Source organism: Xiphophorus couchianus, chromosome 1, assembly GCF_001444195.1.
Source record: "Xiphophorus couchianus chromosome 1, X_couchianus-1.0, whole genome shotgun sequence".
Classification (NCBI taxonomy): Eukaryota; Metazoa; Chordata; class Actinopteri; order Cyprinodontiformes; family Poeciliidae; genus Xiphophorus; species Xiphophorus couchianus.
The window spans coordinates 19,366,388-19,382,437 of NC_040228.1; the positions used below are offsets into that span (position 1 = coordinate 19,366,388).

General features: G+C 37.9%; 1 protein-coding gene across 1 annotated transcript in view; it reads left to right on the forward strand.

Moving 5' to 3' along the window:
- The first annotated feature begins 10,131 nt into the window (after positions 1 to 10,131).
- LOC114145307 (poly(rC)-binding protein 4-like) overlaps positions 10,132 to 16,050 on the forward strand; it is a 42,980-nt gene continuing 37,061 nt past the window's right edge. The window contains exon 1 of the mRNA XM_028018811.1: positions 10,132 to 10,543. The gene's annotated coding sequence lies outside the window, so the exon portion shown is untranslated. The remainder of the gene's footprint in view (positions 10,544 to 16,050) is intronic.

Consider the following 16,050-nt stretch of genomic DNA (forward strand, 5'->3'; position numbering starts at 1 on the left):
AGAGGGAGATGTGATTCAATAAAACTAAGTAGGGATCTGTCACAAATCACAAAAATGGGTCTATTAACGTCTTTTGAGTTTGTATAAAAGATATTTAAGAAATATATTGTATTATGTTATGCTGAACATACATTTACCTTGACATACATTATGTATTTTTTATTATAGGAATACATTACTTTGGCTTGACAAGTCACATCTTTCTGGCTGTCGTTTGCCTTATATTTAAAGTAAATTACAAGGCTGCAGAGGCAGTAAACACATCTGTATGCTGCCGTTGAGCATTCATGCACTAACAGACTTACTTCAACGACACACATGGTGAGCTGAGTAGAGATCCATAACTCACTCTCAATCCCACATTTTCTTCTGCAAATTGTGAGATGTGACTTGTGACCTAGTTGTCTCTGTATTAAAAACTGCATAATGCAGCTTTAAAATCAGATTATGTTAGGACTGAGGGAACTTAATTTGTCATGTTTGAGTCATTTAATTATTTTTTTTATGTTCATGAGCAAGTACTGTCACATTCTTTAAGTGCCCTGCAAGTGGAGACACACAGCTTTGGAGAACAAATGTTATATTAGTACAAAATACAAGGAATATCATTATGTTTTCATCAAAAGATGGATAAAACTGTATCTGGTTTAAAAAAAGATGCTAACAAGTAGGATTTAAACCCATAATGATTATTTAGCTGCACTGTGTTTTTATCTCATCTGTAACAGCTGCTTTTCATGCTGTGGAAGTGGGATACATACTTGCTTAAGTGGTGAAAGTCAAAATTCCTCAGTCTCAGCCATCTCCAGAAGGAAATGGCTTTGTCAATTTCTGATAAATGTTCTCTCCTGGCACTACAGCAACTCATTCACCTTTCTTGTAAGCTAAAATATTTTTCCAGCAACTAAACCAGTGGTTTAGTGGTCCATTTTATAACCCTGGCTGAAATAAGACTTAAACATTTTCAATTCCACGGCGTTATACAGGCTTGCTGTTCACGAGTGAAAATAATTTTTTAGAGAACTTTAATCAGACCGATGCCGCTGTTTACATGACTATCTTTGAGTGAACATAGCTCACCTTGACATAATAAAACAATGCTCTGTTCAGGCCTGAAGTAAAAATCCGTACTGTGTTTATAGCAACAAATATGTGCGTACCTTTTCCACCCATTCTTCACAGTCTTTGTGAGGACTAGATATTAATACCATATGCATCTTTGTGGCTTTCAAGTTGATTAGTGTGTATTTAGAGTCACTTTAAATGTACAAACAGTTTATGTTAGCAAAAAGAATAGCATTATAGACTAAAATGGATGTAAGACATATTGCAAATGTTATGACATAATTGATATAGTATTTGTTAAATCAAATACTATATACTAAACCTTATACCACTAAATTAATTTCAATCATTCCCGCCTGCATGATTGTCTAAATTGCTCTTTGGCTCTGCCTTTCTAATATGAATATGCTTTGATCTAAAATACTGTGTAATGGTCTGCTGTATTTTTCCAAAGAGGTGAAACTTCCCAGATCCATTTGGTAGAATTAATCAAAGGTTTCTTTGAAATAGGAAAGTCGGTTTCTCCCTCACACCTCACTTCAAAATCTTACATAGGGGCTTCAAATACGAAATCTGGGTCCTGCCCTCATTTACCCCAATGTTTTCAAAACAACCCAAATAGTAGCACTTGTTCCTGCCTCAATGTTATCCATTTCAGTTTGTACAAAAATAAACACCACCGCCCTTCTCTTCAGGGAGTTTCCGATCAATATGACGATGTTAGTGCTTAACGGCTCTGTGTTGATATTTACTTTATAAATAACTGACGCTAAAATTTAGTACCACTAATAGGCAGCTCAAGCAATGACAGCAGCTATATGCACCACAATTTGAAAACCATGGAAAGAATTATCTTGAATTTTTCTCAGATATGGGAGCAGCACATTTAGCTCTCTGAGTTTCATTACTAGTTAGAGTTTAATTCAATCTAAATATCGAAGGTTGTAACTAGCACAGAACGAGAAAATAATTTCACAAGCAAGAGATTAAATATTCAAGGATGGATACTCTGGGGTTTTTTTATTTTTGTTTGGAGCATTGAGGTATATAATGAGCTGGAGATACTTTAAAATGTAGTTGCTTTGACAAATTTTTATGTACAGACAGGAGAAGATGGGAATATATAAATGCCACACTGTTTGTTTTAGGGATTTATTAGAATTATTTTTCCTGGCAACAACTTTTTTTACTGCATTTTACTAGTCATTCTAACCACTGAGAATGCTTTACACTGCACTCAAATTTCCCAATTGCATTCACAAATTCACACACATTCACACACAGATTTTTCATGTTTATAGAAAATAGATAAAAACATGGAAACACATATCACCATGTCATTTGTGACTTTTCTTTACATATTTATTTTGATTTCTGTTCATGGAGTGCTCAACAAAGCAACCACTTGCAGATCAAGAAACACTAAATCTCCCATCAGTATTCACCCCCGTCCATCTGTTCTGTCCATTGCCTGCTTTGACTGCATTGTCTGAATCAGTACACTCACTTCAAAGTAAAGCCATGAATCTTCAAAGGAATCCAGCGTGGAAATGTGCCTTCTAAAATACATTTATGCATCAGAATGCAAATCACTGACACAGTTGTAAACACGTTCAGATGCTATAGAGAATGTATACACAGGTGTGTAAGTCTGGTTCATTTTTAATAGTCTGTAGAAGTTATTATTTACTGGGGATGGGAGCACCTGTAGCTTTGGCGGTCTCTTCATGTAAATTATAAAGGAATTTACTTTTTACTTATGTGCTAGAAATCTCTTTGATGTTTCTTAAATAAAAATAAAGGGGAAAAAAATCAAAACATCACTCCACGATTGAAAGAGAATCAAAGATGATTTCAGCTTTCATGAAGATCAAGCTGCCGCAGAGGGCACTTTAATGAAAGTTGAACCTACTCTGAGCCTCCGGCTAAAGCAGGAGTTCAGCCATTCTTCACATGTGTCTCCCCCCAGATGACACAAAGACTGAAGAATGCTGAGAAAATCGGCGTGGGGATGGTTCAGTCATAGTCGTAGTTTTTTGCCCCGGAGGAGAGGAAAGAAGAAGGAAGATGCTCCACAGCTGTGGGATCGTACTTGCTGTCGTGGTGCCATCTCTCGTTGTTTCACTCTTGCTTACTAGCAGGAGCATTTGTTCAGCCTGAATGCTCCCAGACAAGCAGGAATGATGTGCATTGTGCAGGGGAAAGCAAGTGGGTTCCTACATACTATGGCTGATTACAGCGCACGCGGGGCTTTTGTGAATTTTGATTACCATCTAATTTTCAGCTCTACTTGATTATAGAAATTATGATGTAACAGAGAATACACACGTGAGCCTTTCAGAGTTAACAATACTAATTAGAAACCATCCAAACTAAGACACATATTCACAGTTTGTTGGGATAAATCTCTAAAAATAAATCCAAATAATACAATTAAACCAAATTTTTTTCTTCCCCTCCCACTGTGCAGGCAGGCAGAAATGCACCTACACACACAGAGGGAGGCCTTTTGATGACTTTCTGGGCAGCTGACTGTGTTCATGTTGCTCCATTGTTTGTGACACTTGTTTTAAAGCAGTCTGAGTCCCTTCACCCAGGTGATTGAGGTGTCATATGCTAAAATGGGTCTTAGTATATCACATTGACTGATAGCTAGTACCTGGTCCGACCCACGCAAGCAGTTTGCTTTCTCTCTCTGCCTCTCTCTGCCTCTCTCTCTCTCTCAGAATGAAGGATTTCAATCACACAGCACCTCCTACTGTTCAAGGAACAAGCACTAGTGTAACAGATTGATCTGAGCAGAGTCCAGGTGAAGCTTTTATAGTTCTTGGTGTCTATAAAATTATATTTCTGTAAAATCTTTCTAGCATTTCTTTGAGAGACATTAAGAGTTTTCATGCTTAACTCCTTTGGGGGAGATTTGTAGTTTATATATATATATATATATATATATAAATATATATATATATATATGTTTGTGTGTGTGGGTGTGTGTGTGTGTGTGTGTGTGTGTGCATAGTAATAAATATTACAAATGTCATTACAAATGTTAATGTCGATGTGAGGATTGAGGCCAAAAATGATATTTTACATAAAATGATCAATTGCAGGGATAATAATGTGGATATTTATTCCCTTACAGTGACTGACTTTGTACAACAGAGGTCCAGCCAAATGGCGCTGGTAGAATGGAGATCATTTGCATGCAGTGAGTGTGCATCAAGTGATTTTATCAAAAAGACACGTGTGTGGAAGGTTCAATCACTGGTTGAACAGTATTTTCTTTTTCTCCTTTTTCCTTTGTTTTTTTTTTTTATTTTTCAGTTGAATTCATAACGGTGTGTATCACCGTGGAACATGTTCTGAAAGCATTAATTCTGCTCTAACATCACAAAAACATAGCATAAACAAACTGTAAATAGGTCCCAGTATAGGTGGTATATTGTGATATACAGCTCAGTAATCCAGTGACCTTTTGGTAAAGAGCTTCTGCAAAATCTGCTGGTCCTGCACTTAATAAAGCAACGTCTATTCCCAGCGGCCAGCAGGAGACAAAATCCATAGTTCAAGTGTTGGAGGTCATTAATGAGGTTTCTAGCTCGACACACGCAGTATTTAGGTGCAATGTCCTGAACAGAGGGACATCTGACGCCTCATCACTTTCTAGCAAGAAAAATTACAGCCTCCCAAAAAATACAAAGACAAATCTGGTCAAAACGTTCTCTATGGTACTTCTGTATGACATATTGAGGATTGGCAGGAGAAGGTAGACTCTCCTCATGCTGTGCAGGGAGTGTAGATGCTACGCCTCCCTCTTTATCAGCGACATGGTCTTCCAACCAGCTTTTTCGCTTCCTGTTGTTGTCCCCAGTGAGCTCCACCACCACTGCTCTCTTGTCAGCAAACATCTAATCTCACCAGTGGCAACCCATAGGATAGAGCCTTTTAATCAGGGTAAAGAGCCGGAAGCTTGAAACAAAACCCTGGTAAGGGTTGCAAGGGTGATAACACTGGAGACGTTCTGTCTACACTCTCTACAGGATGAGGGGAGTCCATCCTGTAAAGAGGAATAAATAAAAGAAATAAATTATGTGGATAGGCAGTTGACCAACTAAAGTTGATCTTTCAGTGAGGAGATCCAACAGTGAGTTACACAAAGAGGTGCAAATATTGTGGAATGACGGGACCCATAGATTCCAAATGACGCGCTCTTTCTATTTATCGTGACTGTGTGAAAACATTGTGGCATACTTCTGTAAGTAAGTAATTTACCTTATTGTAAAATTTCATGCATTGTATGGTTTGGTTCATCCTCAAACTGCTGTTTTGAAAGCGGACTAAACTGTCTGGACGTCTCACATGCAGAGAGTTTGTCCCAGAAGGTAGAGAGCATGAAGCTGAAGAAATCCATTCTCTTCAGGTGGCTTGTTTATGGCTAAGAGCAAAAAAAAAAAAAAAAGGAGAAATATCACATTCATGCAGAGTTGGAGTTTCTGTTTTTGTCCTTGGTGAAGTGCCCTACTTGTTTTTTCTCCAGATAAGTTTTGTTTTTTCTCTTTAGTCTAGATTTATATAAAATGAGCATACTATTTGACATCTTGACAAAACTTCAGTGGCAATAGTCTGAGATGTCTTAAATGACTTGGATTGGTATTAAGAGTAAAGATTTTTGATTGTAAAGCCCCAGAATCATGATATTTATTTACATATCTGTTTTCCTCTATTTTATTCATAAATCTATCATTCCGTATTAATGTTTTTTTATTATTTAAAAAATTTTGAAATAATTTCAAAATTGCACTTTATAACATTTATTTCACGTTGTTTAGATGCATTTCCTTACAATTTCTGTGGCTAATAGTGAGCTAACGTAGACAAAACTTTCCAGCTAAAGTGAGATAGAAGTGTTTTTCTTTTTAAAATGAACACATTTGAAGTCAGAGAAATAGTCTTGTCAGCTCTCGGCAGGTGAGTGAGTCTGTCTTGTGGGAAAGTTTGAATCATTTGGTGCTGCAGATGGTGAGCAGCAGAGAACAGGGTAACACACACAAGGAACAAAATCATAATTTTGACAAAAAAAAAAGGAAGATCCAGTGAAAGACGTGTTTGATGAAGGAGACAGAAATGGAGATTAGGATTCTTCACAATGCTGGGCATATTGATCTACATATTGATATTATTGATTCCAAGATGAGCATTAGTATCGGATGGATTCTAACATGATGAGATCAGTACTTTTATTTGCAGTTTCTCTTTTATGTCTAGCAAATTGCCCAGAATTTAGAGTTTACGCCAACACATATGCAGGAATTAAAATGACAAATATCAAGAGCTTATAATTTCAGTTTGTAATGTTTGCATTCAAGACGTCTGATTTCTTTCAAATACAATCTGTTTAATTCCCCTGTAAGCAGAGTTTCGCTCCAACACTGTCTATGCAAACACCACACCTCTCTCTCTCTGCTTTCACAGTGTAAACTGTGATTGGAGTTGCAATTTCTTTGTTTAAATTGTGATTTTCTCCTCAAGCAGCTGAAAAAATCTTCCTGAAACAAAAAAATATACACTTATGTAAAGATATATACCTCAGGTGTGAAATATTTTTATGGCTGTGTATTATTATGCTTTTCTGCTAACTACTGTAGGGAAAATTATTTCTATTCAGATTACAGTCATCCTAATAAATGACTGTGTGGTAGAAATTAAATTATTTTAATTATTTTCTGCTACATTGTGTTGTATTGTAGTTGGTTAGTAAAATAAAACACGTGTTTGCTTAAAATTGTTGTCCTGTATTTTGTCATAATCATAATCAACTGACTTAAGTTAGAAAAGCAAATAATTCAATGATTGGTTGGGGGTTGTACTCTCCCTCTTTATCAGCTTGCTCTGCCTTTTTAAGTTAAAGGAGCCAGGGGCCTAAAAAGCTGAGCAGAGAGATAAGGAGAGCTGGCTCTCCTCTGGGGACTGCTCTCGAGCCTCTAGAGATGATTGTGCAAAAAAAACCCCCAAAAAAAACAGATGCTTCATAAAATGAAGAACATAATGAACAACAATAAAAAAAATCATCTCCAAGGAACTGAAATACAACAATAGAACATCCTGAGTCTTGAACCTAAATAAGAAAGGAACAGACCCACACTATGTGGGTCCCTTCAAATTAAATCTCCATCTTTGTCTTTTCTGTGCTAATCAGCACTAATACCATCCCGCAATATTCATGTGGGCCCCACATTAAAAACAAACGAGTGCTCCCTTGACTATCATATGTAACATTTTGGATCACTGCAGAGTAATAGTTTTGTTTTTCACTTACAATTTGACGATTGTTGCTTTAAATAATATTTAAAGGTTTTTGTTTATTTTCCTAGTTAAATGAAGTAATAATTTAACCAATACAGCATGCTTGTTTTTTCTTTGATCCTAATATAGATCTAAGGAGTGAGGCATCAGTAAATATGGTAAAATTGAAAGGTAATGTTCTTGTGCAACAATTTTTATATTTTAAATTCTACTCTTACAGCTAATCAAGCCTTGCATTTTCAATCTTACACACATGACCTACGAGTATGTCAATATCTGAGCTTATTTATGTTATTAATAATAATAATAATAATACATTTAATTTATAATGCCCTTTAAATATCAAATTGAAAACTCAAAGTGCACATTCACACGGTGCTGATGGCAAGCAGCACCATGTGCCACTAGCTGCCATCAGCAGGCAAGATGGGTGAAGTGTCTTGGCCAAGGACACAAATGATGAGGGGAGGCAGGTAGGGGATCGAACCAGCGATATAAGAGATGCTTATAATTTTAAATTTCGTATTTCGTAAGATTTGTCATGTATGGATTCTAATGAAAACTGCCTTTTACCTGGAGTTGCACAGATTGTATTTCTCTTGTTTCTTATGTGCCGATGTTGTACAGCATTGCAAAAAAAGAAAAAAAAAGTTTAATACCTTATATGTCACCTGCACCTATAAACCTGCGTTTTAATAAAAACACGTTCTTGTTTGTCTGGTTTGTCTCTGCCACTGTGTCCTCACACCTGCGTTGATCCGCTCACTGCAGCAATATCTGCAGCTCTTTCATCTCAGCAAGTGACTGAAAACCAGCAGCTCTTTTGTGCTTTTGGGAAATAAGCACTTAATAACTTTAACCAACTGTGTGATTTTTTTTTCTGCAATCATTTCAGCCATCAAGTCTTTACTGCTGTGCCTCAGTCTTTCAAATCAAAATGAAATGTCACCATCAAATGCACAAATGATACACACTGCAACAGCTTGCAGAGATGACAATTTAAAAAGGAAATTATTAAGATCTCTAACAATATGAGGAGAAAACTAAACTTTGTGTTCTCCCCATTTTTCATTGCTTTGTGTAAATGAGAGGCACCTGGGATCATTTGTGAAATCGATGGCAGTGTGAAGCTCCCATTACACAGATGGCTCCTTCTTCACATGAGAGCAGTGGGAGCTGTCAAGAAGTCTAGCTCAGTCTTTAAATTATTGATTCACTTTGTTGGGAGAGAACTTCTGTTAGAGATTCATATGCGGAATAATTGTTGTGAGTAGTAAAAATTGTGTTTTTCAATCTAAACTGAAAAAAAACGTTTAAAATAATTTGCTAAACAAATGAAGGAAGGCTTGTTTATGGTTGTTTATTTTCTTTTATGAATTTGTCTACAGACTCACCTTAGAGATATTTCTCAGAAAAATGTAAGGGAAAGATGCTGCTGTTTTGATTTTGATAATGTTGTGTGTAGAAAAAGAGGAAGTATAAAAAACTACCCTTTTTATCCTTTTTACTTTCTGTTCTTGTCAGTGACAAGAATTCAAATATTGTTTAGTCTGACTTAATATTGTTTTGTTAGCGTTCTGTACTTTTGATTGTGAATGGAAAGGTTCAAAATTGCAAAAATAAATAAAAAATTTTTTTAATCCCTGTAGGAGAGTTTCTGTTGCAAACAAAGCTATTCGTCTGTTTTTACTGCTGTGGTTTAATTGTTCTATTGTTGTTGAAGACTGTTGACTTGATACTTGTCCAGCTACCATTGACTCCAACTACAATGTGGGTGAGCTTCTAAAGATCGTTGCTAAAATGCTGTCTGTTTTCAGTGCTGCATGAAGCCTAGAGATAGAGAGATGAATGGAAGGAAAAAGTGTGGTAGGAAAAAAATGCAGAAGAAAAGGGATAATGCACAACCTTGGGAAGTTTGTGGAGAAACACCTATCCAAGGGGTGGTGGGAGATTCACAAGATGTGAAGTCCAGCTGGACTAAAAGCCAAAAACGTCATAAAACTCTAACGTATCCAGGTCACAATCCTGACCGTAGGTCTGTTCTGAACAGGAGACAATGCCAGAAGTCTGTCTCAGTGTTTTAACCTTTTTGTGGGGTGAAAGTAATGCATTTCAGTTGAACTGTGTTTGACTGTGTGTTTTTAAAATTTTTAGAGCACTTCATCCTTCCATTTGCTGACAAGTTTTACAAAGATGTAGATTTCATTTTCCAGTAGGACACTTCCATCAGTACCAGTATTAATGGAATTTGCTTCCTCTCCTCACCTAAACCCTATAGAAAATATATGGAAATTTAAGATAAGAGACACCGGATCCAACAATTTGGACTCGCCGAAGAATGATGTTAAAGCCACCATGGCTAAAGACCCTTTAAATAAATTTAAACGTAATGCATCGCAGTGTTAGCAGTACACCGACAGCTACACTAGATGGCGCCAAGTGAAAGAAAGCTACTGATCTGATACATCTAAAACTTCAAAAGCTGTCGAGAGGATCTTGTATCACGTATTTGTACTTTTAAGTCTGTATTCGGCTGCAGTTTAATAGCTATGAGATTTACACTTAAAATTTATTTTGTATAATAAGAATATAAAAGGGGAGGAAGAAGCAAAATTGGACGGTGAACAAAAGCTCCAAGCGCTGCAACTTTTCTGAATCAAATACACGCTTATGCTGATATACTGCTGATAAACTTCCAACACATTAATACTGAACGTGGGGAGCTGCGCTGCGACGCACAGTAGAAGTGCGCAGCACTCCCAGATCGTGGTCCTGCGGGGATAGAAGGGATCACACACCCCACCAACTCGCCGGCAGAGGCGGGGATTCAAACAGAGCATGGCCGCTGAAAGCAGCTGAGCCCAGAGATTTTTATTTTTCTTCCCGAGATTGTTGGTGTTGGAGAAAACGCGTTAATCGCATATGTCTGCATGTGTGCGTGTGTTGGGGTGCGTGCGTGTGCAAGAAAGAGCGTGTGCTGGTGTCTGTGTGTGCGTGTGATTCCCCTCCTCAGCGCACAGGCGCCCTGTACTCCAGTCTGCTGACACACCGAGAGGACAGTCCGCTCTGCACCTCCGAGTCACCGGACTATATGTGGATACAAAGGCCGATAAACGCAGATCCAGGGGAATAGTTCAGTGAGAACAGCAGCCCGAGACCTCTTTCATGAAAACGGGTAAGTGGACGCTTTGGTGTCTAATTTACAACTGAGGTCGCGCTTGTGAAAAGTGAAATGTTAGGTCTGATCTCCTGTTATTTCTTGCAATATGTCTTTTTAAACGACAAGAGGGGAAGTTGTGTTAATTTAAACTACTGAAATTAATCAGATCTTTCTACCCATCCACTAAATCATCTGTCACATTTTGTCGCACTTATCTGAGTTGTAGCCTGTATAATAAATCTTCTGTGTGCATATTTTAATTATTGAAGTCATAATCTCCATTAACTGCCTGCGCTGGTAAATCCAGCACATGGTGAAAAGTGTCCAGATGAGGGGACAACTGGTCTGTTGTTGAGTGTGTGTGCGTGTATGGGTGTGTGTGTGTGTGTGTGTGTGTGTGAGTGTGTGTGTGTGTGTTGACGGTTTTATGGTAATAAAAGCGGACCCTGCTGAAGACGAGGCCAGTCCTGACCACAAAGACTGTTCTCAACAAGTACAGTACAGTGGGCGCCTGCTTGGTGCTGAGGCAGCGAGTGTGTGTGACAGCACCATTATTCACCAAGATGCCTAATTGCACCATGTCGCACTGGATAGATGCACTGTCTTCATGATAACGAGCCGAGAATTAAAGCAGAAACTAAGTGCTGATGGCATTTGGCTGGACAGCTGCTCTTCAATTTTATTATTATCAGACTGGGGGGGAAAAAAAATCTGTCGCTGCATTGAGTTTCAGAGACTCTGATATACACAGCATTTGATTCTTTGTCACAATACAGAATAATTATATTTTATTCCAGTTCCTTCTGTAGCAAACTGGTAGATATATTTTACCTAGTTAAATTTAAAATAGTCTACAAAAATGATCAAATTACAATACAAATTTATGATCACTAATTTTGAAAAGCTCTGATTTAGCTCTGCTAACAAGTAAAAATAAAACATTTAGTGTACAATGTCACTAAATATTTTTTATTTTTCTAAAATATGCTTTCAAGTGAAATAACACATGTTCTCAATTTAATCCAATACAATCAAATATGTAACTTTTAATATTTTGACTAGAGGCAGTTTCACACTGAGTGTAATAAAGCTTACAGTTAAACAGGATTTTGTCACTGTTCCAAAGCAAAAACACAACAGATAGATATATCCAGGAAAGACAAAATTTTCTATTTCCAGTCAACAGCCAATTTCTTAATACATTCCCAATGGTGTGATTGCTAGTTCTTATTAGTGAGTATTTTATCCACACTTGAATCTGATAGTTAATAAAATAAGCTACTGCTTACCTTAAATGCAAAAACAGCTGATTAAAACTCTGATTGACTGAGTTGTTGTTGGTAAGGCATTTGTCTAACCAGAAAGAGACAAATGTGAAGCCATCACATAACAGTTTCTGGGAGTTGGATGAAACACGTAACATGGTCTTTTTTTTACAAAAAAAAATTGGATACCTCATTTTAGATTTGTCCTCCTGAGCACCGAGGAGAAATCAATACAGAACACGATTTTATTCTGTGGTTGTGTGCGGTTAAAAGGGCGTCTGCTGGAGTGCAAACACAATACTTAGCCTATTCCTGGAAACTGAATAGAACAAACAATTTAGCTGATGTGTGGCAGCACTGTATTTTAGAGGAACTCCAGGGGGTGCAATGTCAGACCATCACATATTGCTGCCTCCCTGTCCAGATTCAATTCCTTAATGCACTCTGAGAGGTTGAGATCTAATAAGAAGTGGAAGAACATCTTCAATAATGAAAGCCCACCTGCATCCGTGGTGCAGAGAGAGGCTGGGGGCTGAGAGGCTTCATAAATAACAGAGGCCAGATCCTGACATGTGCTGCTCCAGCATCTGGGAACTGCCAATAATCCTTCTCATCTACTAAGCTGCTGTTCTGGCCGACTGAAAGGAGACGAGGGGGCAGGGAAGTGGAGTGGTGTGGTGGGGGATATTTTAGTTTGAACTCATCAAGTAAATGTAACCACGTGTAGAATGTTTTACTCAATTTTGTAGAGAGAAATAAAAATTATAGATATGTACCCAGTATCCAGGATAATTTAGACAAATCACCAACATATTTCTGGAATTGAGTCATTCTACTGTGTAAAATTGGTCACAATTACATCTTGCTGTGTTATGGAGTTGCACCTTTTATGAGGCAATTTATGATAATCATTTAAACCCAGACGTGAAATTCTATGTTGCTGTCAAAGGAGTGTTTTTGTGATACAAATTAATTTCCGCTTTAGGATTTCAACAAAATCCCTCCATAGACATTAACCTGCATTCAAACAATTATCCTGAGCTTGTTGGACTCTAATAACTACAGACTATTGATGCTCAAATAAGCCTTCTGTACCATTTGTGGTACTGTTTTAACATGAATACTTGTTGATTAGTAGCTGTATAGCTTGAATACTGATAAACAACAGGAGATTCATTCTTCGGGGGCACAATGTGACTCTCGTCTGGGCTTTAGGCGGTCCCAACTATGAAAAGATAGCTCTGTGTTGAGCTCTATGGATTGACCGCGCAGGCCGCGTGACCCTGCTGTTGTGTCTTTCAAAGAGTCTCATGAGCATGATTTATTTAGTTCAGAAGTCATCCCCATAGAGCTGCTTCATTCTGTCCATTTTGTACCGAGCAGAGCCAGCCAAAGTCATAAGCAAACAATGGCCTGGTTCTGGCTGTGAAGTCAGCAGGGGGCCCCCAAGAGTCCTCACAACTCAACAACTTAGTAATATTTATGACTGATGAGCTTACTTTAAATTTTAAATCAAAAGTTTATAAATGTACAGTAGAATATTTTTTTTTAAATTTCAAATTTACATTTTGGAACAAATGTATATGTTATAATCATTTGAGTTGGGCATGATCGGTTTCAGTTTTGTTGATGGTACCGACTGTCGAGGCCACCAATTCCTCCATTGTTGCAGACAGCCTGCTCTTATGAAACGGGACATCATATTTTGAGCAATTTAACTCTGAAAGTTTTGTCTGTCAGTAGCAAAACTGCTGCACACCTAAACAAAATTAATATAGCAATCCTATAAACTGTACATAAAATGCTTTGAATGCATTGGTAGATGTATTTTTCACCACAAAACTCTGGAACTCTACAAAACAGCAACAACGTTCTGACTCTATTTACTATGAAACATATAATTTGGAAATATTGGGAATTTGTTTTAAGACTGTTGCAGGGCCCTGCGACAGACTGGCGACCTGTCCAGGGTGTACCCCGCCTCTCGCCCGGAACGTAGCTGGAGATGGGCACCAGCAACCCTCCCGACCCCATTTGGGACAAGGGTGACCAGAAAATGGATGGATGGATGGATGGATGGATGGACTGTTGCAGGATGTGGATATTTAGAGATAACCCATAAGTTATATACCAAGGCTGCTTTTACTGCTATCAATATTAATCCCAATGTTTACATGCTAATAACTATGAAATTTAGTTAAAATAAGCTTAAAATGTGACCATCATATGGTCTTTTTTTTTAAACTAAAGTAGGAAACTTCTTTTTTATTGGGATGTTTAAACATACTTGTCTCCATGTCTCATGGGCATATATACAGCTATGGTTTTATTATTCATGGCAGAAAGGCTTGTTAAGGACTTTAATGTTTAATGTTTAAATTTTTCTAACCATTTTGCCAATATTTACACACCATTAAAGGCAAAACCTGGATTAAAAGCATTCCTCCAGTTTTTACTTTTGCTTTTCACTTTTGCCATGTCACCTTCTGATTTTATGTATTTGTTTTACTGCATAATTAAGAACCAGATAATTTGCTGTAAATGTAATTTCAGTGCTCTATTAGTTCCCCCTGGGGGGTCAGCTAAATTTTAGCCAAATTGATGAGAAAGTCGGTCAAGCCATCAGTTACAGTTTCAAGCGTCTGGCATACAGAGGTGAGTTAATAATAAATTAAGCAGCTGCATAAGATTTGTAGCAGGGACAAGCAAGTGTACTACACATGGTGAGTGGGAGCTGTAGCGGTGAAGTGTTGTCCAAAATCGTCCACGGCAACCGGTTTTAAGTCTGGATAAAATTTTTAGACACTGTAGTGACATGGCCGTTTTAAACCTTAAAATGTAGATGTGTTAAATGGTAAACATGCAAACATTTAGGGTGAGAAAACTTTTAAAGAGGAATTAATGTTGGTTGGGAATAGTATTAAATGGTAGTAGGGTGCCCAATTTAAATTCTCTTTTGGGCCTCATAATCTTGGGCTGACTCTCACACAGATAATCAGTTAGGAAATAGCGATATGTATATGCTAAGTACAGCTCTCTAAAATAAGTCTTGTACATCAAGCAAGAAAGCTAAAAGACTGCCTTCGCGACAGTAATCCGCTTTGCTCCGCAGTACGCTAAATGGAGGTTTTTCTTTTCAGCTGGCCATCTGCATCTCTGTGTATGCGCGCGTGTGTGTGTTTTCTGTTTCGACTAAGAGGGAAAGAAGCTTTTTATCCCCCTTCAGCTGGCAAGGCTATGAAATATTTAACAGAGATGGCACTATTTTTGGGTTTGTGCTCAGTTTGTTTTGAAGCTTATGTAATATGTAGTTTTAGCTCAACGTGCATGGCAATGTTTTATCACAAGTTCCACGCCATTGGTTCAGCAAACTTGAGAGTGTAAAAATGCTTGAAATAGTACTATTTCAAGCCAAATAAAACACAAAGAGTTGGAATTAGAGGGAAGAAAATGAGTCCCACCACCAACTGTTCACTGACAAATTGAATTGCCGTGTTTGATACAGTATCTTATGTGTCAAGGAAGCAGAGCCAGACCAGATCGTCTCCAGTTCCTTGTTTCTAAAAGATATTGATCAGCTCATCTCTTCTCCCTCCAAATGTCTCTGTCCCTCCTTTTTTGCCTCTCTATTTGCCTCCCCTTTTACTTCCGTCCATCTCTTCTGCGCTCCTCTCTCCTCCTGAGGTGTCAGATTCTCTGACTCATGCCCTGGTGTGGAGGATGGGAGGAAAGCAGGATGAAAGAGGAGAAAGAAAAGTCATTTTGCAGATATAGGGAGTGACCTTCATCCAATAAGAGGGATGGGATAAAAGCTAGAGTTAATACCCTGCCATGGAGAATTCTCTGCAGTACGAGAAAGGGAGGAAAACCATTGAAAATGATATATGAAGCTAATAGAGGCTCTCCGATAATAGGAGAGATGCTTTTGTGAAGCAAAGCAAGTGATCAGAAAATTCCAGATTTTTGCGTGGAAGCACAAACACTCCAGAGAAGCTAAGGAAACACTTTACTCAAAATCTGTCAAAGGTTTTTAAAACAGCCTCTACTTTTAGACAAATTGGTAATTCAGACCAATCTGACAACTGTTGTATAGTCCACCTACACTAAAACTAAAACCAGCTGTAATTCAGGCTCAGACTCTGTCACTCTGTGTCTGGAACCAGCAGCCCTTTTGGAGATAACAATTGACAACTTGGAAACAGAGCTCTGCCAGGTTCATTATCCACGTGTTTCAGTAGTTGCTACTCTGCAGGCTGT